The sequence below is a fragment of the Protopterus annectens genome, chromosome 10.part0, assembly GCF_019279795.1.
Source record: "Protopterus annectens isolate FY-2018-M chromosome 10.part0, PAN1.0, whole genome shotgun sequence".
Classification (NCBI taxonomy): Eukaryota; Metazoa; Chordata; order Ceratodontiformes; family Protopteridae; genus Protopterus; species Protopterus annectens.
In genome coordinates, this window is record NC_056744.1 from 77599070 (window position 1) to 77624940 (window position 25871).

The window sequence follows — 25871 nt, forward strand, 5'->3', positions numbered from 1 at the left end:
GAATCTGCTAACCATTTCCATGGGCACTAGTGGACTATACTGATAAAGTAGAAAGCAGTAAAGGCTCACAGCATGACAAGAGTCTGTACTTTTGTGATGTAGCATTTCTTAGGGTAAAGAAGCAAATCCTACCTTTCTGTATTGTTTGTGCAACTTCTTTATAATTGTTTACTTAGTAATGACTAACTGGGCAGGACCTACTGGCATGTCTCTATCAATAATAAAACTTAATTATAAAGAATTTTTTTTGCCGTTGTTGTTGTTGTTTATCTTTTCGACCCCTGGACCATATGCCAAGCAATTGCATAGCATACAAGGTGTTTTGACGGACTCTGTTCAGCAAAAAAAAAAAAAACAGATGCATGGTGCAGACAAAACAGGAATAATTACTAACAGGTCTGCAAGTCTAGATGAGCAGGTAGTTACCTATAAGGTTTAGTTTCAAAAAAATATTATTTCCTTTTTCCTCACAGAGTGTTTTGAATGACAGTAACTGGCTAGCTGTATATTTTGAAATGGGCATAAAATCAGCAAGTGGCCTTGTCCATACCTATTTTGCAATAGCCTATTCATGATGCAATATTTTGAATGAAAAAAAAAACACATTGAATTTTTTATCTGGCAATTAGTGCAGAGGCTGATGGCCATAACCTATAGTTCTTTTGTTACAGGGTTTGATTCTCTCCATCCTCAATTGCCAACTATGAGACCTTGAGCATGTTACTTGATGAGGTTACCCCTAAAAACAAGACTGAGTGAGTCTACCTGGGTAACAAATAGGATTGTTGTTATTATTATTAAATAAAATACTCACAGTAATTTTCACCAGGAATAAAACTGTCCACACCACCATTAATGGGGGTAGGCCTGTTACTCAGCTAGTCAAGATACAAGTAAGCCCAGGGTCTCTGCACAACAGCTAGTATAGATACAAGCAACTCTAGGTTCTCTGTACAATAGAGGTAAGAGTGATGTGCCCTTCTAACTGATCTCTGTAGGCAAATATAGTATTCAACAAACTGACACAATGTGTTTTGCACAAGCATTTTTAGCCAGTTTAACCATTCCTAATTCATGTCCCTGAAGGGTACTAATCTCTAAAAGAAGATTCAACTGCCTTTTGTAGTCAAATCAGTAGAATAAGAAGACAGAATAACAAGAAAGAATGCCACTTATACCAGCAAAAAAAAAAAAACTTCCAGCAAATCATATTAATAAAACTGCTTTAAACTAAAAATAGATGGCTAAGAACTATTGTATATATTTTGTTTTTCAGTCCTTGCCTTATATGCCTCCTCATAAATTGAAACAAAGCCTGCTACAATACCCATGTATTTATTCTACAGAGTTTCTCCTGATTCCCACATTCCTTCTGTGTTCCAGACTAATTTGTGCTGTTTAGTTAGTTAATGGCCCTAGGTGTGAGTGTATGCGTGTGTGTGCCTTCTGTGGAAGGTTGGGCGCCGGGCTGGCAACTCGACACTGTAAAACTCCACTGCCAATCATGAGCAGACAGGTGATCCGCTGTGGTGACCCCTAACCAGGAAAAGCTGAAAGTAGAAGAAGAAGTTAGTTAACACAGGAGAAAAGCCACAGATGCTGCTGTGCTGTAAGCTGTCAGCTGCTCCATGCTATGTATTAAGGAAATCTTGCCACCTATGCACTCTAAAACTCAGCTTAACACGGCTTCCATGGCTGAAGGTTTACGTGTCCTAAATCTTCTGTTCAGGTCTTGATCCTGGCTAAACATGTTTCATCACCATCATCATGGGAGAGTGTGCTTTGACCATTCAGTTTTACTGCTCATGAATGACCTCCAATATGTTGAATTTTATTTAGTCATTATTACCTAGAAATTAAAACAAAAAGTGATAGTGCTGACTATATTAAAACAACATTTTTAAGAGTTATATAGTTAGGAAAATGGACAAGTTTTTTTTCCTTTTGGAGTTCCTGATACTGCCTTGATCTTACCTGTTCCACAACAAGCTCCAATTCATTTAGATTAGGCTCCATTGGGAGAGAGTGTATAAAGTGGGGTTCAGACAGGTGCCAGTCTTTCTTGAGTGCCCTCTAGCATCACCTTAAAAGCCAACATGCAATCATCACTGAGCATTCACTGACATGCTGTTGCTGCCCATTTAGGAAGCCAGCTAGCTCTCCTGAGTTATGCAACTCAATGTCTACTAATGCATTCTTGCCTATCAGTGCCTACTAAGTTAACATCAAAATCACCAACACTCTCTAGGAGAATTAGAGAAGGCCATCAACATTTTGACTCCTTACTACTTAGCCCTCTGGCTACAGGATTTCTAATCAACTTTTGGTCACTGACATCATGGGGAAATTTCCCTCTGTGCTGGCTTGAATAACCAAGTTTTACATCAAATGGATATATATGATTCCCAAAAGTCAAGCAGTGATAAAGCAATATTAAAGTGTCTAGTACAATGAAGTTTGCATTAATATTTCAAACTGGAATGCTGTTAATCACGACCACAATAGAAATTATTCTAAAAGGAGAGGCAGAGAAAAAAGAAGCTGTTAATATCAACAGGCTTCTTCACTTGACAGAGTGTTATTATATAGCAGGTTCCAAATTTGAGTTGTACAAAACACATGTGAGAATACAGTGGTAAATGTGCAATGGGACATAAAAGCAATCCACACCAGGTGCTCTGCAGAATCTTCTAGTTCAAGGTGAGTAATGAGCCATCATGTGTATTAGGCATAGACTTTTCTGTGGGAGGAGGCTATACTTAGTGGAAAAGTATATACATCTGAAGGTATTTCACTAAACACACTGAGGGCAGATCTCAGTGGTTCACTCCTCAAGGACTCAAAAGATATGAATGCAAACTGTCCTGAAGTTGCAATCTAATGTCTTATACAACTGTTGTGCATAATTTATCAGCACATCAAACACATAAAACAAGCAAAATTGCAAACTGAACTTGTACTAGAAACATAAACAGCCAGAAAGAACTTTCATGCAGCAGCAAAAATATCAGATATGCTTTTGTTATTTCAGCAATTTACGATATAAAATATGCCAGTTCACCTATTGGAGGAAACATTATATACATTTATTTATTTATTTGCCTTTTGTTAACTGAGTTAGTCCACTGGGCAGATAGAACATTGTCAGTGGAGACCCAAGGAGTAAAGCTCGTTAACAATAAAATAATCTGAAACTGGATACAATAAAAAATATACATTCATGCTATATACACAAAAAGAATACAATAGATCAAGTATTCTTGAAATTTCTAGAAAAATACAGCTTAAGATATGAGGCAGAAGCATGTTACAATAATCCATCCATCCATCCATCCATCCACAACTCCTTTTTCCCATTTTTGGACATGGGGTCAGGGTATCACTTCAGCAGGGACAGTAATCTAGAAGCAATGTTCATACCACTGGGTGGCTAGCCTTGGTGCAGGACACATTACAATAATATACTGCAATAAACTCTTGCTTACATTAAGTTCCAAAGTTTCAAAGTTCAAGAAATCACGCAATGTAGCATTGCACCACATTTGCACACTATTTCAGAAAACATTACAATCCATATAAGCCCTCATTTTAAAGTAACAGAATCAACTAAATGACAGCATGGCCATTACATTAACTCAAAAAACATGCTACTGTCACATATGCAAGAATAAAAAAAAAATGCAAAATGCAAAAAAAGCAATTCTATGGAGCTGAACAGAGCCAAGTACAAACAAGGTAGCTACAGATGCAAGTGAACTTCTTAAGAAGACAATTGTTTTTAAAACTCATACTTCTTCTTTTGTCAGTAAAGTCTGCTTTAGAAATCTACACATAATGTACTGCATTACAGTAAAATAGCAGTTACCGTCATTTTTATACCAAAACAACTCTTTGTCAACTCGACGAAAGCTGAGCAAAGGACATGCATTTGGTTTTCATGAAACGATTAAGCAGAGTGTATTATATATATATATATATATATATATATATATATATATATATATATATATATATATATATACTAGCTTACTTAAAAGGAGAGCAGAGCTTTCAGCTCAGCAAATGTGTATTTCTGTTCATGCTAACGTAATTACCAAAAGAAGAGTAAGTCCACAAAACAAACAATGGTGTTAAATATTATCCCACCTGTAACCTTTCCTCTATTTACCCATCTCTCCCACCACAGGGGAAAAACAAAACAATTATTGTTAAAGAAAGGGGAAGATATCCTATATCCTTCTGTAATTACTGAAAAAAAATCTGACTATGGAGTCATTTGTCAGTAGCACAGCTGTTTGGAAAGCATGTTTTGATCATAGGCCATTGCTGATCTTGTGGAAATTGAAGCATTTAATCTAAAAGTGAACTGAAATTACTTCCACCTGAATTTACATATCCTCTGAGTCCATGTAAAAGAAATAAGCCATAGACTGGGCTAATATACAATACTGTACATGGTTCTTTTAAGGGCAGATATAAATAATACCTGTTAGTCCATAAAATTAATTTTGCAGAAAGCTTCACCTTTAACAATAATAACACAGTATATTCTTTAAGGTCTAATAATAATTTTGTGCTAGATTTCATACCACCTTACTCAGATAAAGCTTTCCTTTCTGTAATACCATAGAGCATGTGAGAGATAAGCAATGTATGTCTGTCATCTGATGAACAAAGAAGTGCAAAATGCACAACCCAAGAAACATGCAAAGCAGATTGTTTACGGCATGGAAACGGGGAAGTAGTTTTATATTTGTGGGCACCTTGTCACATATGTAACCAGTCCAGTCCAGGCATTTGGTACTGATTTTGCAGGGTTGTTAATTATCATCACATTCTTACTGGTGTAACATACATTTACATACCTTTTACCTAAGCTTGACCTGTATGTACAGCAGCCATTGAACCATCCTGAATCTGTTTCCTAGATACTCGGTTTGCTGTGTTTGTTAACTCATTATTTCTGTTGTTAGCATTGGTTGTCTGTACGTAGCTTATTCCTTAATGGTTTTTGTGTGAAATAAATGGATCTTTTTGCCTCAGGCCTCCTCAGTAAGTGATCCTTGGTTCAGTGAGCCTGTTCTAGGTAACATAACATTAAATAAATAATATTTTAGGACTAGGCAGATTCATATAATGGGTACTTCAATAATCTTTAACCAGTAGGGCCAGATGTCTACCCCACCTTTACCAGTTAGCATTCTCTGGTTTCTGTGAAAACTGTTTTTTTATGCACAACCATCTGTATTTCAGTCTCTCAAATATGAGCTCTGCACATCTTTAGTTTCTTCCTCTTGTCTCTTCATCCTTTTCATACTACTCATCTGGTGTAGAAAAAAATAATTGTTTTAATTGTCAACTCTGTAGATAAGCTGGTCTTAAATCCTTCTTAAGTTATAACCCAGTACTCTAATTATCTGACCATGTAGATGCAAAGCCTATTATTCTGCCACTCAGTATCAATTCCTTGGTCTCTAGTCAAAATATTTACCATCTTCCAGTTCACCTTCTTATTCCCTTAAATCCAGCATGCAAAACTCTAACCACATTGTCAAAGATTAAACCAAAATAGCCACTCAGTTATTCACCCAGTAGCTTCACTAGACTTGTCAGCTTAAATAAAGTAGTTTATTTATTTATTTATTTATTTATTTTTATTTATTTATTTGTTTATTTATTTATTTATTTATTCATTGCATTTGTTGACCAGGAAAGTCCACTGGGCCTAGGAAGAGCCCATTTTCAGTGGGGGCCCGGGGAGAAAATCTCCAAAGTATTACATACATAAGCTCCACAGTAATACATACATAAGTAATAGAACAAAGTTGATACATACAAAAGTAAAACATGAAGTTGAAACATAGGACAATGTCATTCCATTAATTACATACAAAAAGCCTTAACTACATGCAAGAGTAAAACTGTGTTAATGGATAGGATCAAGTGTTATGGGCAGTAGTGTGACACAGGAGGAAAAGTAGTGGCAGAAATGACAATAATGTATTACAGTCAGCTTTAGATGTAAAAGTTAAGTTCTAAGGTGAGCAGAGTTGACTTCTGTGTAGAAAGCTGGTGATAGGTCAGAGTTAGTCGAGGTGACAGAAATGAGTCAGAAAGGTACAGAGGAGAAGACGGGAGTGAGAAGGAAATCAGTTGCTGGGGTTATTTGGTGGGGTACAGGAGCATAGACAGTGAGAGGAAAAATGTAAGTTGAGGGATTTTTTGAAGGAAGCAGGGTTACTGATTGTCCTGAGTGAAGGAGGAAGATTATTCCATAACTTAGAGACAGAATGAGAGTACAGAATTTGGCCAGCTGAGAGTTTAGGTTTCTCAATGGATAATAACATTTTGTTTTCAGACCTGAGATGGCGATTGGGGTGGTACATGGTCAGTATGGATGTGAGGGAAGGGCAGCTTTCATTCTGAAAGATTATCTTGTGGGCTGTAGTTAATTGTACGTAAGTAAGGTGGTGGGGGGATTCTATCCACTTTAGTTGATACAGAGATAAGCAATGGTGGGTAGAATATTTTGCGCTTGAAGCAAATTTAGCGACTTTGTTGTAACAAGAGTCCAGCTTATTTTTTAAGGAGGATTGTAGGTTGGTGAGGATGGGGGCTCCATATAGAAGGGTTGGAAGTAGGAAGGATGAGGCCAAGGCCTTTTTTGCAGAGAGACTGAGGAAATTGTTGTGCCTATATAAGGCACCCAGCTTTTGATGGTTATGTTTGATGTTGTTGTGGATGTGAAGGTCAAAAGTTAATTTGTCATCAATGATGACACCTAGCAATTTGGTACTAGGGACAACTTCAATGATAGTGTTATTATGGGAACTAACAGTAAAAATAGTCTTGTCAACAGGGTTAGATTTTGTGGAGGGTAAATAATAAGAGTTTTGTTTTATTGGGGTTAAGGACGAGGTGATTCTGGGACATCCCGTGCTCAGTAGAGGTAAATGCTTCTTGAGTAAGATGCTGTAACTCAGTGACAGATTTTTAGGAGCAGATGATGGTTGAGTCATCTGCATATTGGATGACAGTACTGTGTGTTATAAAGTATTATGAAAGTTATTGACAAATATACTGAAAAGGAGGGGACCCAGAATTGAGCCTTGAGGAACACCTATGTTAGTAGTAATGAAAGGGGTGTAGGAGGAGTGCTGCCATCTGGTAGATTGCTGCCTATTGCTGAGATAGTTGATAAACCACTGTAGGGTGGAGGATGATAGGCTAAGGCTAGATAGTTTAGTAAGCAGTAGAGAGTGGGAAATGGTGTCAAATGCTTTTGATAAACCAAGAAAGAGTGCAGAAATTAAGCAGTCAGCATCGCAAGCTCTATTTACTGTGTCTAAGAAGGAAATGAGGGCTGCATTGGTGCTATGTCCAGGCCTGAAGCCATGTTGAGTGGGGGGGAAGCAATTGGTGTTTTACTAGATGACTTATGAGCTGTGTATGGATACATTTCTCTAATATTTTAGAGATGGGGGAAAGAATGGCAATGGAGCAGAAATTAAAGATATCAGAGTTGTCACCACCTTTATGGTTATGATTATACCCCAGACTACCAGTTGATAAAGTAATGAATTATAAAATCAATACCTCAATTATTAAATTATATAACTCTAGCACATGTATATCCATGAGAATACTGCTCCATTATTTTTACTCACAGATATTTACTTCTTTTAAACAGGCAGTCTCAAGCTTATCATCCCTTTTATTGGACCCAAGTCCTTGACCTGGAAAATCCCAGAGGAATGGGCAACACTCTCGCACTGCATCCATCCATCAACAAGTTGAACAACAAGACAATTGTCATCAGACCAAAACTATTACCCTAGGAATCACTAGGAATGACCCCTACTAAATCCATTGGAACACACAGTACAATTAACAGGTAAACTCACATGAAATCACTTACATTACAAGGATGAGCGATTAGTCAGATGGACATCTTTCTCACAATGAAAGCTCTGAATTTCTTTCTAATTTATATGTATGTATATATGTGCAAAGGTATGTTTGTGTGTACCGTTATGCATTTTTATTTAGTACAAAACCTGTAATGTGGGTCAGTAGGGGTAGGTCTGAATCATTATAGCTCTGAAGTAAGTCTCTGCTCATTTAAATATTAACTCTACAAATCCCATCCGTCCAGGCAAAACAGTATAGAAATATGAGCCTAGAACAGGTAAATACCCCAGCTCATTCCAAGTAACAAATATGCTGGATGCCCAACAACTTTACTGAGTTTGTTTATATAAACTGACCTTATATATGTAAGGTAACTATGCAGTAAGGGAAATCTATGATGAGATTTTACTCTTCAGCATGAAATTCCATTGATTCCTTTCATTATGTCTCACAGATTGTTGTGTATCTCATATATTGATGGAACTCTGACCACCTGCTCCATCTTACTTATGTGTGCTAACTATAATGCCACCCTTTCCCTGCCCCTAACTCTAACCCTACACATAATTTTATGAAAAACCCTTTCCCTAACAGCACCTCTAAACAAGACACTCAGACACATATATTATACCTGTGCACACACTGAAACTACCTCCCTTACTAAGACTTACTATAACTCTAACCTACAAACAATCACTTACAAAAAAACACTAAACCTATCCCTTTACCTAACCCTTTCTCTAACCCTAACACACAAACACTCACACAAGCACTTCTAACCCTTTAACATTAACACTCATTCCCATCAAACTCAACTTCAACGATTCCTACTCTTGACATACCTGACATTTGACATAAAACTGCAGCAGTTAGATCAGTTGGTAAAAATGAATATTCAATTGATCTAACTGCAATCATATAATTAGATAGATAAATAGAGAGATAGCTAGATAGATAGATAATGATATAGCTGTAGATATAGATATATATTTAGATATAAATATAAACATAGACATAGAAACAGATATTGATGTAGCTATAGATATAGATATAGATATAGAAGCTTGACCAGTTAAGGGATTGCATGCCAAGAAAGAATGTAATCAACAGGTTACCTCTTGCAGTTTGATTGACTTGCACTGGTTTGATGAGACACTTATCCTAACATGGTACAACTCTGCAGCTGCTATATTAAGTAGAGAGATGCCAAAGCAAAACATCTACATGACGGAATGGAGGGGTAACTATTTAATGTAAAATGACATTAAAATGTGTTGACCCTGTTAGTTATCTGGATGGAGGCTTACCAGAAATTGATGGCATTACAATAAATCAACTGGCTCTAATCTTCAGTCGTATCAGATTGATGTTACATGTTACCACATAGAGGCTGGATACAGTGCTCATTCCATTCCATAAAGATTCAATATCATATTCCATTTACCTCCTTCATGCAAAAACACACAGCTTTTCATGAAGGAAGTAAAATCAGATTGTGTTGTGACCTGCAGAGATGAACGGAACGCTCTGTCTTTGAAGAAGTAGCAGAATACAGCAGTGAAACAGAGATGTACCTTTTCATTCAGAATACAGTTTGCAGATAAGGAAGCTATTAAAAGAAAATGGGGATTGAAATATAAGCCAGGTGATCTAACAAGTAATCAAAAAGGTGAATCAAAGAAGCCATAAACAATGAAAGCATACACCATTTTGAATACTTAGTTGTTCTTATTTCTAGGACTGATTCAGTGTATCACTGTCTTTTTTTTTTTCAAGTAAGGTAGAAATAGATTGGCATTTTATCTGGCAACCTCCAAGAAATGCTACCATTTCCCTGAAACTCAGAAGGGCTAAATCACACTCCACTGTTTTTTTTTCTTTAGGTTTAGGTGGAAGCAATTATAATTAAGAACCATAATTCCACATTTTTCTAATAACTGCCATTAAACTACTGTAATAAATTAGCAATACCTTCACAAAGAATTTGTTTTGAGATTGTATAGCTGTGTCAACATTTGGTCAATTTAATTCAAGGCCTCTGATATCCAAATAAAGATACTTAACAAAGAGGAAATGCCCATTTTGGATATGGAGACATAAATTACATAGAAAGGCCCAGCAGCTCAGTGTAATCATAGATCTGAAGAGTTTACGGACTTGTCTGGGTTTATGTAATAGCACAGGGACCTCCTCTGCATGTGCTCGTAGCCATACTAATGTTACACAGAGTTATTTGCTCCTCAGGTATGGAGAAGTTTACGATCATCACTTCTACAAAATGAGAAATTCAAGTTAAGAATAAGCTACCTGTTTGTGCTGGGTTAAGTTTTTCTGAACAAATACAGATGGACCAGTGTCTGTGTCTGTGTGTGTGTGATCAAAAAAATTATAAGCTAATGAATAAATATATGTTCCTTTCCCACTTCAAACTGTGTTACGATTGTACATTTCATTATTACCGTTCTGTGTAGTTTATTCTTCAGTAACACCTCTGGCTATTCTCTGTTTGACGGAAAGTAAACTAATCTCCTTTGTTTTTCTTGGCAATGGTATACCACAGCTGATTAGCTAATTATCAACTTTATGAATAAATAATCTGTATAAAACAAATACGCTGTTACCTGAAACCCATTCATTTCACTGCATCTGTCTTATACAGATCTGGATCCATGCATTAAGCACACTGGCTGCTAGGATAAGCTTGGCTTCCCTGTGAACCTGAATTGGATAAGGTAGTTGTTAGACAAGGAATGAGCAAATGTTTATTTACAGTCTTTTCAGACATGTTTGTTTACAGGTTTCAGGACATTTGCCATGGGAATGTTTAAATTTCCACAAAGATTTCTTGCTACCACATTAAAATGTTATTCAGTGTAAAAGCTGTTAAACAAACATACCTATAATACTTCAACAAAATTATACTGCTTTAATTGTGAGGGAATATATAAATGTGACCATACAAATACTGTTAGACTATCTAAACTTTATTCAGTATGAAGTCACGTAACTGAACCCTTAATAAATCTTATTACTCTTACTATCTGTATATAGACTGAAGCCTTGTTTTAAAACTTCTTGTTGCAGATAACTCATTAAGAAAGACGAAATATATATATATATATAAAATACACATATATATATGGATCTAGTACTTATGCTCGAATGCATAAATCACCGAACTGTTATTAACCGAACACTAACCACCGAATATACAGTAAAAGAAAAACATATTCCACTGACTCACTAATCACCAAAAATAACACAACGGCAGATAACTGCAGCAAAACTCAAGTGAATCCTATAGATAATGAAGTGTAACAAAACCACTAAATCTTCTTTTATGCAGGGGGGCAAGCCCCCCTGCACCCCCCTACTTTTATATTCTCACTCCGAGGTCGCACTACAGTGGGGAAAAGGGAATTCTCCCTTAACTGCACTGTAGTGCGACCGGCACTCTTGCAAATATGAACAGCAGTTTTGTTACACTTCGTTATCTACTTACAATGCATAAGTAAAGCCTTTGTAAACTGAATTCTGTGTTTATTATGTTTTGTTAGCGCGAGTATTGAGCTTTGTACATGGGATGTGTGTTTTGTGCTTACGCTACAGGATTTACTTGAGTTTTGCTGCAATTATCTGCTGTTGTGTTATTTTCAGTGATAAGTGAGTCGGTGGAATATGTTTTCATTTTACTGTGTATTCGGTGGTTAGTGTTCAGTTAATAGCAGTTCGATGATTTATGCATTGGAGCATAAGTACTAGATCCATATATATATATATATATATATATATATATATATATATATTTTTTTTTTTTTTTCCAGTTTGTGCTAAAAATAGTATAAATGAATGCAAACAAAAATCTATTTTTTTGTCTTAAGAAGCATATTGCTAGTAATATTTTTCATTCTGTACATCTCAAAAACTTATGTTAAAATGTAGGGATCACAATATGCAAAAACTCCAAAATTCCAAATGGTTTCATAATTAGCAATGTATTACCATTAGAACAGATGTAGATTTCTGTGGGTCTTCCAAACACCTGACAGCACTTGTAGGGTGTTATTTATAAAATGATGCACTTTGTTTAGCCTAAAATGTTCTTACTCTGTCAGTGTCCGTATTACATCATACTTATACATCATCTTTGATAGACGTCTAAGAGAAGATGCATGCAGTTAAGTCATGAAGATTAGAAAAGCATAAACTTGTTATTCAGTCCATTCTGTTCACTGATCTTATTAATATTCAGAGGCCCTCAGATTATTAAGACACTTTTATACCACTGAGTATCCAAGCAAGGTATGAACAGAGTTTCAAACAGGCAGTCAGTTTGACATTTAACGTTACCTAGACTTTGCAACTTCGGAATGATTTAACTTCTGCTTAGACTATCTGAAATTTTTCTAATAAATTTTAATAATTATCGACATAAATAGATTTTAATATGTTTTAACATCATTAATGAAGTGATACATATTATTGTGTTTAATTAATGTTGTTTCTCTGTAAAGCATTAAGAGTTTAAAAACTAATGCAGCAGGTACATTTTTCATTAATTTATTTTAAGATATGATACAATAATTATACTCATGTGTTTTCTACTAATAAAATCAAAAAGGCATGCACCAGTCATTCCAACCACTGAATGCAGTTTTAAAGAGCACAGATGTGTTTGTAATCAGTGTTCCTGAAGCTAGCAAATTGTCTCCTAATCCTTGACTTTTAGGATATTTTCTAAAGTGCTGCTTTTATAAATACAAAATGTTCTCAATAAAATGACCATTTAGACTGTTATCTGTCCATCTGAGTTGTTTATTATGATTGTTTTGCCACAGATTTCATTATAAAATGTCTCAGAATCATTAGATGCCCTGCAGACACACACAGCTGGTTGATGAGTCTTCTCAGAGATATTTAAGTGACGTGCTTCATTACTGGATAACAGAGCAATGCCTCTCTATGGAGGCGGTCATCATGCAGATGTATTTGTAAAAAATTATGCAGTACTTGGTTTCGTAGCAACTTTCAATACAACAATATCAATGATGAGTCTGACTTTATTCTGTTTTAAAAAGGGATTTGTCAGTGATTTCTTGAATAATGGTTCTAGTCATCAAATACAGTATTCACTTATTACATTTTAAGAACACTTTCAGCTAGGTCATTTTCTTATTTACATAATGGAGTTAAACTGTCATGCTATCAACAGAGTGCTACTGGCAAACTGCACAGCAATGTGACTGTTTTCCTTAGGCGGGTACACAGGACAACTGTATGCTTATATGTCTTTAGGTAATACGCCACTTTCATGTAATGTAGGTAGGTAAATTACATAACATTACATTGCTTGAAAACAGAAGTAGACAATAAATCTAGTGTACCTGTAAAGTGCATTTAATGTTCTACATTCCCATTTGCACTAATTTCTGCTACACTCACCTCAACCAACTATATTTCCTTCTGAATGCTTTCATGGATCCCTTTACTACAATCCATTCTGGTAATCTTTACTATTGGTCTACAGATCTCTCTGGGAAGCAATATGTTTGCAGATCCAGGAGAAAATTAGTCACTACAATCTGCTGCCTACACTCCACTCCACTCCCTTCTGTGCTTCCTGTTCAGGGTGACTTATTCACAAGTCCGTGACATGATTTTGTGTACCCATGCCATATTCATCCATCTCTTGTGGTCTTTACTGAAAAACATCCAGCTCGTCTAGTTTCTGGTCATAACCTTTCTCATCCTTCTCATGCAAACTTCTGGTTGTTTTCATCTGGATGCTGCAACCAATCCAATGGCCATTTCCTTATATGGCCTCAAGTACCCTCTAGACCTGTACACATTACTTAAGGTATGAGCAGGCCCAGGCCCACTACAGCAACTAAACTAACCAAAACACTACAATCCCTATCCTTTGAAAAAGGGACTTAAACCCCACTTTTCTTTCTCTGCGCTATCTCTATTTCGTACAAGCACCTGTCCCACTTCCTGACTCTATGCCATATTGTACTCCTTTCTTTTTCCTGCATTAACATGTACCATGTATTCTTGGAAGCATTTAGTATTAATAATTAATACCTTGGAATTTCCCATTGTTGACAACATGACTGTATGCCATACACAGGCATTTATTCAGTTTTCAAAAGCATCCCTTTTTGTCGAAGTATATCTGTCTGTCTATATGTACCTATATCTATATCTAACGCATATATATCTATATCTATCATATATGTGACGATTGGGGAGAGATGGGCGAAGGCTGCCAGCCTAGTCAAATAGAATTTGATATATAATTCTGGCATTTGTAAATAAATGTAAAATACAGGCATGTTTTCTTGAGTGTAAAAGAATACTGTGAAAAGTGGAACTGCAAAATATGTGACAACATTGCACTCTACTGGCCCAGTGAAGCATGTTGTGACCCTTTCATGTTAGAATTCGGCTCCAGTGGGTCTGGATGAAGGTTTCATGCCCATTATTTTAAGGCTAAAGTTTATGACCTGAATTTACATGTGGATGGCACTTTACTGCTCTGGTTTCTGCTAGAGTGTATATGTGAAAATCCTTGTATTGTTGTAAGTTTCTGAGTAGGTGTTAGCTTGCTAAATAATGCAGTTTGTGGCCTGAGAAAACCTAAGTACCAAACTGATGTAATTTGGGAGGGCCTCAGCAGAGCTGTTGGTTAGTGTTTAAAAACTATTGTTCAGCGAGAAACTGATAGCATTTTGATCTTGGATATCTAACTCAGCACTCTGCCTAAGCTCACATGTAAGTTTTAGCACTGTGATTTCTTGTAGGAATAGTTAAAGCTAGTAAAGATTAATTAGGTATTTTTCTTTGAAATCAGACCTGTACTACTGTATTATTTTAAGTTTCTGTGTGATTTCTGAACCCATAGATATCTCTGTGGTGTAGTAGTTTTGTCTTGTTCATAGGTTCATAGGTTCATAGGTTCGTACTAGGCTATCTGCCCTAGGGCATTTATAAGCCTAGCCAGAGTGTGTGTGGCTTTCACCACCCCTTAGGATGAGAATACTACACCCTTTTAGGGTTTAGTTTACTGTGCCTCTGTCTAGTAGTGACACAGAGATGACCCCCGGGGTAAACTTACGATCTCCCATTCACTCGTCAAGATTTCTCTTGAATAGAGTCAGTGAGGGGCTCTGCCTAACATGGATTGGGATTCTGTTCCAGAGTGTAGGGAGCCTCTGGGTTATGAATCTGTCCCTCCAGCACGTCCTATTTATTTCTGTGTTGAGGTTTAAGTCTCTTGCTCTCGTGGCTCTGGTGGATTTGGATTTACTGAGGTGGAGCATGTGCATTAATTCTGGATTGGACATGGCCTTGTACGTCAGGCACAGATCACCTCTGAGTAGGCGGTATGCGACTGAATAGAGCTGGAGTTTTTTCAGTCGGGCAGCATATGACATATGTTTAAGACCCTTTATCCTCTTGGTGAGGAACTTTTGGGGTCTTTCCAACTGCTGCAGGTGACGGGTAAGATACATCCCAAATGGGGCATTGTACTCAATCATTGGCCTGATAAGAGAAGAGTACAGGGGTACAATGACCTCTCTTGATCTAGATGCGAAACCCTTCATGATAAGGTGGGCAATATAGAAGGTCTTCCTAACCACTTTGGCAATGTGAGTGTCAAATGAGAGGTTACTGTCAACCTGGGTCCCAAGGTCCCTGATTACCTCTTCCGTGCCAATGGATTACCACCTATGTGGTAATTTGTGAGTACTGTTTTTCCCAAAGGGTATGACTATACATTTTTGGCATTCAGCTTAAGGCCATGGCTCTGGCACCAATTATCCATTTCTATGAGGCCTCTCTGAAGGATGTTTGTGTCCGCTGGAGTATCAATTATGGCCCAGTTTGCAGTCATCTGCGAACTTTGTCAGCCACAATCCTCCTATGTTTGCCTGTACCTCAGAAAAATAATGCCGAACAAGAGGGGTCCCAGGACTGAGCCCTGTGGGACACCGCCAGACTGGCTTAGAGTCTGACATAGCTCCAGCAACTCTGACCCTGTGGGTTCTGTCCTTGAGCCAGTTTGCAACCCATCTTGTGACATATGGGTTTACATTTAAGCTGGTGAGTTTGTCTATGATGCCCGAGTGGGGTATTGTATCAAAGGCTTTTGCAAGGTCAAGGTAGGCTGTGTGAACTGCCTTACCCTCATCAATGGCCTTAGTGACTGTTTCAAAAAAGTCGATCAAGTTCAAAAGGCAGGATCTGCCTTTGACAAAGCCAAATTGGGTAGGATCCAATGTCTGTAGGTCCGCAATGTCTTTGTTTATGAGTTCCATAATGATCCTCTCCATAGCTTTGCAGACCAGGCTCGTCAAGCTTATGGGGCGGTAATTTCCAGGGTCCGTGAGAAGCACCGCCTTGTGAAGTGGTACCACTGTCGCCGCACGCCACTCTTTGGGCACGATCCTGTAGTAAGGCTAAGATTAAACAGCAGCCTTATGTGGGTTTAGTTCCTCTTGAGTTCATGTAGCATTACAGCCTGGGACACCGTCCGGTCCCATTGATGCTGTGTTTTTAGCTTAGAGAGGGCGGCTCTCACCTGGGCATCTGAGATGTTAGAGGCTACACTCTGCTGGGATAGTTATTTCTCCTTTTGGGGGGGAGGGGGGAGAGAAATTTGCACTGAACCTGTCTGCCAGAATGTTGGCAATGTCAGTGGGTTCAGTGTATTTTGTGTCATTTGGACTAACTCTGAGCATATCTGGGAGTTTCCACCCAGGTTTCTAACATAGCTAAAGAAGGCCTTGTGATTGTCTTTGTGTCTTTTCCGATTTTTCTCTCAAAGTTGGCCTTGGATGATTTTATGAGTGATCGTAGTTTTTTGCTAGTACTGATCAGAGTCCTCAATGGGCATGGGCTAGTGCATACTGAAGAGTTTACGGACTTGTCTGGGTTTATGTAATAGCACAGGGACCTCCTCTGCATGTGCTCGTAGCCATACTAATGTTACACAGAGTTATTTGCTCCTCAGGTATGGAGAAGTTTACGATCATCACTTCTACAAAATGAGAAATTCAAGTTAAGAATAAGCTACCTGTTTGTGCTGGGTTAAGTTTTTCTGAACAAATACAGATGGACCAGTGTGTGTGTCTGTGTGTGTGTGTGTGTGTGTGATCAAAAAAAATATAAGCTAATAAATAAATATATGTTCCTTTCCCACTTCAAACTGTGTTACGATTGTACATTTCATTATTACCGTTCTGTGTAGTTTATTCTTCAGTAACATTTCTGGCTATTCTCTGTTTGACGGAAAGTAAACTAATCTCCTTTGTTTTTCTTGACAATGGTATACCACAGCTGATTAACTAATTTTTCAACTTTATGAATAAATAATCTGTATAAAACAAATACACTGTTACCTGAAACCCATCCATTTCACTGCATCTGTCTTATACAGCTCTGGATCCATGCATTAAGCACACTGGCTGCTAGGATAAGCTTGGCTTCCCTGTGAACCTGAATTGGATAAGGTAGTTGTTAGACAAGGAATGAGCAAATGTTTATTTACAGTCTTTTCAGACATGTTTGTTTACAGGTTTCAGGACATTTGCCATGGGAATGTTTAAATTTCCACAAAGATTTCTTGCTACCACATTAAAATGTTATTCAGTGTAAAAGCTGTTAAACAAACATACCTATAATACTTCAACAAAATTATACTGCTTTAATTGTGAGGGAATATATAAATGTGACCATACAAATACTGTTAGACTATCTAAACTTTATTCAGTATGAAGTCATGTAACTGAACCCTTAATAAATCTTATTACTCTTACTATCTGTATATAGACTGAAGCCTTTTTTTAAAACTTCTTGTTGCAGATAACTCATTAAGAAAGACGAAATATATATATATAAAATACATATATATATATATATATATATATATATATATATATATATATATATATATGGATCTAGTACTTATGCTCAAATGCATAAATCACCGAACTGTTATTAACCGAACACTAACCACCGAATATACAGTAAAACAAAAACATATTCCACCGACTCACTAATCACCAAAAATAACACAACGGCAGATAACTGCAGCAAAACTCAAGTGAATCCTATAGATAATGAAGTGTAACAAAACCACTAAATCTTTTTTTATGCAGGGGGGCAAGCCCCCCCTGCACCCCCCCCCTACTTTTATATTCTCACTCCGAGGTCGCACTACAGTGGGGAAAAGGGAATTCTCCCTTAACTGCACTGTAGTGCGACCGGCACTCTTGCAAATATGAACAGCAGTTTTGTTACACTTCGTTATCTACTTACAATGCATAAGTAAAGCCTTTGTAAACTGAATTCTGTGTTTATTATTTTTTGTTAGCGCGAGTGTTGAGCTTTGTACATAGGATGTGTGTTTTGTGCTTACGCTACAGGATTTACTTGAGTTTTGCTGCAATTATCTGCCGTTGTGTTATTTTTCAGTGATAAGTGAGTTGGTGGAATATGTTTTCGTTTTACTGTGTATTCGGTGGTTAGTGTTCAGTTAATAGCAGTTCGATGATTTATGCATTGGAGCATAAGTACTAGATCCATATATATATATATATATATATATATATATATATATATATATATTTTTTTTTTCCAGTTTGTGCTAAAAATAGTATAAATGAATGCAAACAAAAATCTATTTTTTTGTCTTAAGAAGCATATTGCTACTAATATTTTTCATTCTGTACATCTCAAAAACCTATGTTAAAATGTAGGGATCACAATATGCAAAAACTCCAAAATTCCAAATGGTTTCATAATTAGCAATGTATTACCATTAGAACAGATGTAGATTTCTGTGGGTCTTCCAAACACCTGACAGCACTTGTAGGGTGTTACTTATAAAATGATGCACTTTGTTTAGCCTAATATGTTCTTACTCTGTCAGTGTCCGTATTACATCATACTTATACATCATCTTTGATAGACGTCTAAGAGAAGATGCATGCAGTTAAGTCATGAAGATTAGAAAAGCATAAACTTGTTATTCAGTCCATTCTGTTCACTGATCTTATTAATATTCAGAGGCCCTCAAATTATTGACACTTTTATACCACTGAGTATCCAAGCAAGGTATGAACAGAGTTTCAAACAGGCAGTCGGTTTGACATTTAACGTTACCTAGACTTTGCAACTTAGGAATGATTTAACTTCTGCTTAGAGTATCTGAAATTTTTCTAATAAATTTTAATAATTATCGACATAAATAGATTTTAATATGTTTTAACATCATTAATGAAGTGATACATATTATTGTGTTTAATTAATGTTGTTTCTCTGTAAAGCATTAAGAGTTTAAAAACTAATGCAGCAGGTACATTTTTCATTAATTTATTTTAAGATATGATACAATAATTATACTCATGTGTTTTCTACTAATAAAATCAAAAAGGCATGCACCAGTCATTCCAACCACTGAATGCAGTTTTAAAGAGCACAGATGCGTTTGTAATCAGTGTTCCTGAAGCTAGCAAATTGTCTCCTAATCCTTGACTTTTAGGATATTTTCTAAAGTGCTGCTTTTATAAATACAAAATGTTCTCAATAAAATGACCATTTAGACTGTTATCTGTCCATCTGAGTTGTTTATTATGATTGTTTTGCCACAGATTTCATTATAAAATGTCTCAGAATCATTAGATGCCCTGCAGACACACACAGCTGGTTGATGAGTCTTCTCAGAGATATTTAAGTGACGTGCTTCATTACTGGATAACAGAGCAATGTCTCTATGGAGGCGGTCATCATGCAGATGTATTTGTAAAAAATTATGCAGTACTTGGTTTCGTAGCAACTTTCAATAGAACAATATCAATGATGAGTCTGACTTTATTCTGTTTTAAAAAGGGATTTGTCAGTGATTTCTTGAATAATGGTTCTAGTCATCAAATACAGTATTCACTTATTACATTTTAAGAACACTTTCAGCTAGGTCATTTTCTTATTTACATAATGGAGTTAAACTGTCATGCTATCAACAGAGTGCTACTGGCAAACTGCACAGCAATGTGACTGTTTTCCTTAGGCGGGTACACAGGACAACTGTATGCTTATATGTCTTTAGGTAATACGCCACTTTCATGTGATGTAGGTAGGTAAATTACATAACATTACATTGCTTGAAAACAGAAGTAGACAATAAATCTAGTGTACCTGTAAAGTGCATTTAATGTTCTACATTCCCATTTGCACTAATTTCTGCTACACTCACCTCAACCAACTATATTTCCTTCTGAATGCTTTCATGGATCCCTTTACTACAATCCATTCTGGTAATCTTTACTATTGGTCTACAGATCTCTCTGGGAAGCAATATGTTTGCAGATCCAGGAGAAAATTAGTCACTACAATCTGCTGCCTACACTCCACTCCACTCCCTTCTGTGCTTCCTGTTCAGGGTGACTTATTCACAAGTCCGTGACATGATTTTGTGTACCCATGCCATATCCATCCATCTCTTGTGGTCTTTACTGAAAAACATCCAGCTCGTCTAGTTTCTTGTCATAACCTTTCTCATCCTTCTCATGCAAACTTCTGGTTGTTTTCACCTGGATACTGCAACCAATCCAATGGCCATTTCCTTATATGGCCTCAAGTACCCTCTAGACCTGTACACATTATTTAAGGTATGAGCAGGCCCAGGCCCACTACAGCAACTAAACTAACCAAAACACTACAATCCCTATCCTTTGAAAAAGGGACTTAAACCCCACTTTTCTTTCTCTGCGCTATCTCTATTTTGTACAAGCACCTGTTCCACTTCCTGACTCTATGCCATATTGTACTCCTTTCTTTTTCCTGCATTAACATGTGCCATGTATTCTTGGAAGCATTTAGTATTAATAATTAATACCTTGGAATTTCCCATTGTTGACAACATGACTGTATGCCATACACAGGCATTTATTCAGTTTTCAAAAGCATCCCTTTTTGTCGAAGTATATCCGTCTGTCTATATGTACCTATATCTATATCTAACGCATTTATATCTATATCTATCATATATGTGACGACTGGGGAGAGATGGGTGAAGGCTGCCAGCCTAGTCAAATAGAATTTGATATATAATTCTGGCATTTGTAAATAAATGTAAAATACAGGCATGTTTTCTTGAGTGTAAAAGAATACTGTGAAAAGTGGAACTGTAAAATATGTGACAACATTGCACTCTACTGGCCCAGTGAAGTACGTTGTGACCCTTTCATGTTAGAATTTGGCTCCAGTGGGTCTGGATGAAGGTTTCATGCCCATTATTTTAAGGCTAAAGTTTATGGCCAGAATTTACATGTGGATGGCACTTTACTGCTCTGGTTTCTGCTAGAGTGTATATGTGAAAATCCTTGTATTGTTGTAAGTTTCTGAGTAGGTGTTAGCTTGCTAAAATAATGCAGTTTGTGGCCTGAGAAAACCCAAGTACCAAACTGATGTAATTTGGGAGGGCCTCAGCAGAGCTGTTGGTTAGTGTTTAAAAACTATTGTTCAGCGAGAAACTGATAGCATTTTGATCTTGGATATCTAACTCAGCACTCTGCCTAAGCTCATATGTAAGTTTTAGCACTGTGATTTCTTGTAGGAATAGTTAAAGCTAGTAAAGATTAATTAGGCATTTTTCTTTGAAATCAGACCCGTACTACTGTATTATTTTAAGTTGCTGTGTGATCTCTGAACCCATAGATATCTCTGTGGTGTAGTAGTTTTGTCTTGTGTTTTAATTATTTATTATTAAATATTTTTAAAACCTTCTACCTGTGGCTGGTTTATGTAGAGATACAGTATGCTTTAGAGTACATTATATGTTTATAGTTTATTGTAATAAGCCCTTCCAACAAGCCTTGATACTGATTAGTCATACTACCATTGGATTATAATATTGGACAGTAATAATTGGACACCCTTTTAAGGGCCTTTTAGTAGCTGATAATTAACTGGGTGGTGGCAGGAATTACTACCTTATGGTCTGGGTAATAGGGGCACAGCTGGATAACCTGTGCCAGCCTTTTCTCAGGAAAGTCTGTGTGGATGCATAACCTCTTCTCAAAGTGTGTGTGTGTGTGTATGTATCAGCTAACTGGGCAGAGACATGAAGCACTGGTTGGACAGAGAGGGTACTGGAGGTTTTAGCTTGCCCAGTTAGGCTGAGACTTGGACCTTATAGCTGTGCCAGTGGAGAGTCTTATTGGGGACCTGGTGAACAAAGGAGCAACCAGCCCCAGACTGACTGTGATCTCTGTGTGCACTTAAGGGAAATTGTACTTTACTGTGTATATTAGTTATCCTTTCCTCTTCTCGAAGACAACCTCCCTAGTGTTAGTGGTGAGGATTGAGGCTCCTTGATTGCTGGGCTAGGGCACGGCTATTACAATATGTATGCATATAAAATTATCATTTGATATTAACAATAGGCAAGAAATGCATCCACATTCTGAATAACGGACAACTACATCATTTAAATCTACAAAAGATGTGAAAGTCATGATTTGCAAGACTTGCTAAAAGATACATTTGTTCTGCAAATGCATTCTAACTGAATAATTCCAATTGCAGAAGAAATCAAATTCAGTAGCTTTAATGGCAATTTTGGGTCAATTCCAAACTCCTTGATCCCCCTCTCTTAAAACCCGATTGCCTCGTGGTTTTGGCATCTTTTCAGACTTGTTGGCTGTTGGTGAAGCACCCACCAAGAGGAGAAAACGCTGAAAGAAGAAAGGAGCCACTTTTGAGATTTTAAGTATTTTTCTTCAGATTATTTGCTAAGATTTCTGCATTGCGGCCTACTTTTTGGCATTTTCCAGCTTGCTAAACTTGATATCTGTATTAGAAACTGTATTTAGAACACATCTAGAGCCTGTTTACTGCATTTCCTGTGTTGCACTTATTTTAAAATTGTTTTTTTTTTTAAACTTCCATTTTACCTGTCTCTGGCCTAGCACTCAAGTGTGGGGTCATTTATTGCACTGTTCTAACTTGTTGCTACTCTGCTATCTTTAAACAAAACAAAAAAAACAAAAAAATCTTGCTTTTTTCCCACTTTCTGAAATTTAAAAAAAAGTTCAGCTACAGATTTGCTGTTCTGAAACTGTTTGTAAGTTTCTTGGAGGCCACTGCTTGCTTGGGATAAAGGGAAGTCTCTGTGTTCATCAGTGGCAGTGGTAAACACTGAACAGCCTGCCTGCCCCTGTGGGAGTGGTTACTGTCTAGAAACTGTAGTTTTATTGGCCGTTTTGGGTCAATTCCAAACTCCTTGAACCCCCTCTCTTAAAACCCTCTTTTGCGCAGTTTTGTGTGTTTTTGCGCATAGCACAGCATCGGGCAGCGCCACTTAATCAGGTTTAAACTATTCCCAGCTCCACAAACTCTGCTCTTCACTTTTTCCCTTAGAACTGTTCCAAATCTCAAAGTAAACACTATTTTCCTTCTAAAACCCAGCAGTAGCTAGGATAAGTGTCTTATAAGTAAGCACTAATAAACTAAAGCACTACACCCTCTTTATACTCCCTTTAAGTACTTGGCTCCCTATTGGTCCTTTTTGATCAAGTCAAAAAGTAATTCCGTATACTATTCTGGCATGTCCAAAAGTCAGTTTCAGGTTTACTCTCCATTCCAGCTGGAGAATATGGGAATCTTGAGGCAATGTTACAACTGCCTTATGTACACAGACCACCCTCTCCTCTTCCCAACAAGCTTAAATATATGTGAGAGATGCAACTATATAGCCAAACTGGAGGCTGAGCTCTCTAAACATAGTACTGGCATGGTCAGTCTGGAGGAGAAGGTAATCACACACCCCACAAATCCAGTCTCACATAGACCTATCACAACAGCAAACCAAACACATAAACACACAAAAACATACTCAGAGGCTCTAAATAAAAATCTGCCGAAGCAACAGAGACCTCCAAAGCAGACATCTAAGCAACCACTACCACACAACAATACCCACATATCACATAGTTCACAAAGTCAATGGGCCACACAGTCACAGCTCTTAAGGCTAAACAACACACCTAATACACTTGTAATAGGTGACTCTATTGTCAGACACACTGACGTCCCGCTTACCAGGCTGAACAAGGAGAAGGTCACTGTAAGCTGCCTGTCAGGTGCCAGGATCTTCCACATAACACAAGCACTCAGGTCACTTCAAAGCAAGTACAAATATGACGCCATCATTGTCCATGCTGGTGTGAATGACCTGAGATGTACCTCCCTGGATTACATGAAAAGAGACATAGAGGAACTCTCTGATCATGTGGCCCATGCCGGTATGACACTGACCTTGAGTAACATCTTACCCTCACCAAGAATGATACCACAGTATAAAGACAAAATTATCAATTTCAACAATTGGCTAAAGTATTGGTGTCACTCAAAGGGGTTCCAGTGTCTGTCAGCCTGGGATGACATGCTTGACAAGCCACATTGCTTCGCTAGGGACGGTTTGCACCTGTCACCCCTGGGTTTTAAATACTGGCCAAGGCTCTTGCCACCTCCATAGTGCCTTTTTTAGGCAAGGCTCAAAAGACAAACCCACCTCCTTAGACAACACAAGGAAAAAGAAACTAAGGGTAATGCTGCTCAATGCCAGAAGTCTAAACCTCAAGATGCACGCACTCGAGGCTCTCCTCAGTATGAAGAATATCAATATCTGTGTAGTAACAGAAACCTGGTTCAAGGCTCCCGAGAGCACCCCAGCACTACCAGGCTATACCTCATACCATGCTTTTCGGCCCCAAACTCGGACCGAACCACAAGAGGAGGGGGAGTATCCATATTCATCAAAGATACCCATACCTCCAGGCTAGTGGCACTGCACTAAGCATCTGAGACCATCCATGTGCAACTAACAGTGGGCAAAACTGCCTTCCAGTTTGTAGCCTGCTACAGACCACCCTCCCAAACTCAGGAACCTCACTCGGCTTTCCTGAAGACACTGGAGAATATGAAGGTCTCTCCAAACACCATTATATTGGGTGACTTTAACTACCCAAACAGAGACTGGGAGCACTACACAAGCCCCAACACCCTAGCCCAATGGTTCCTAGAATTTATAAACTCAAATGCTATAGAACAACTGATCATCACTCCCACAAGAGGGGAAAACATATTGGACCTGATCATCACCAACATGGGGACTCTATGTTCCATACCAGAGGTATAACCCTCATTGGTAAGATCTGACCATAAATTAATCACTATGGACATCCATATTCCGTCCCCACCCCAGCAAAGGAAACCACGGTCAAAAACTTCTCAAAAGCAAACTTCCCACTTCTCAAAACTGAGGTGGAATCCTTCAAAGCCCCAGGGCCAGTGGAAAATACGGCCCAAACCGCAGAATCCTTTACAAATGCATTCTATGGATACCTACAGGAATGCATGGATCGTGCTATCCCAAATAAAACCAAGACACACTCCTCCAAAGGCAAGAGACTTGTCTGGTGGACCCCAACCATAAATAAGCTATACAACAGAAGGAGGAAGCTACTACATGATAGAGCAAAATCCCTGAAAGGGAAGGCAACTCTGATCAGTACTAGCAAGAAACTACGATCCCTCATAAAATCATCTAAGGCTAGCTTCGAAAGATAAATTGCACAAGACACTAAAGATGATCACAAGGCCTTCTTTAGTTATGTCAGAAACCTGGGTGGAAACTCCCAGATATGCTCTGAGTTAGTGCAAAATGACAAAAAATACACTGAACCCACAGACATTGCCAACATCCTGACAGACAGGTTCAGTGCAAACTCCCCCCCCCCCACAAATGAGGAAATGACTATCCCAACAGAGTGTAGCCTCCCTGACATCACAGACGCACAGGTGAGAGCCGCCCTCTCCAAAGCAAAAAACACAGCATCAATGGGACCGGACGGTGTCCCAGGCTGCGTTTTATATGAGCTCCAAGAAGAACT

The 25871-nt window shown here is 37.8% G+C and overlaps 1 protein-coding gene across 2 annotated transcripts in view; it reads left to right on the top strand.

The window, feature by feature from the left end:
* LOC122812957 (probable G-protein coupled receptor 142) overlaps nt 1–25871 on the top strand; it is a 309644-nt gene that overhangs the window by 62498 nt on the left and 221275 nt on the right. Inside the window, exon 2 of one of the 2 annotated variants that reach the window (XM_044085037.1) lies at nt 7691–7894. The exons of the other annotated variant lie outside the window; for it this stretch is intronic. The gene's annotated coding sequence lies outside the window, so the exon portion shown is untranslated. The remainder of the gene's footprint in view (nt 1–7690; nt 7895–25871) is intronic. 2 annotated transcript variants of the gene reach the window in all.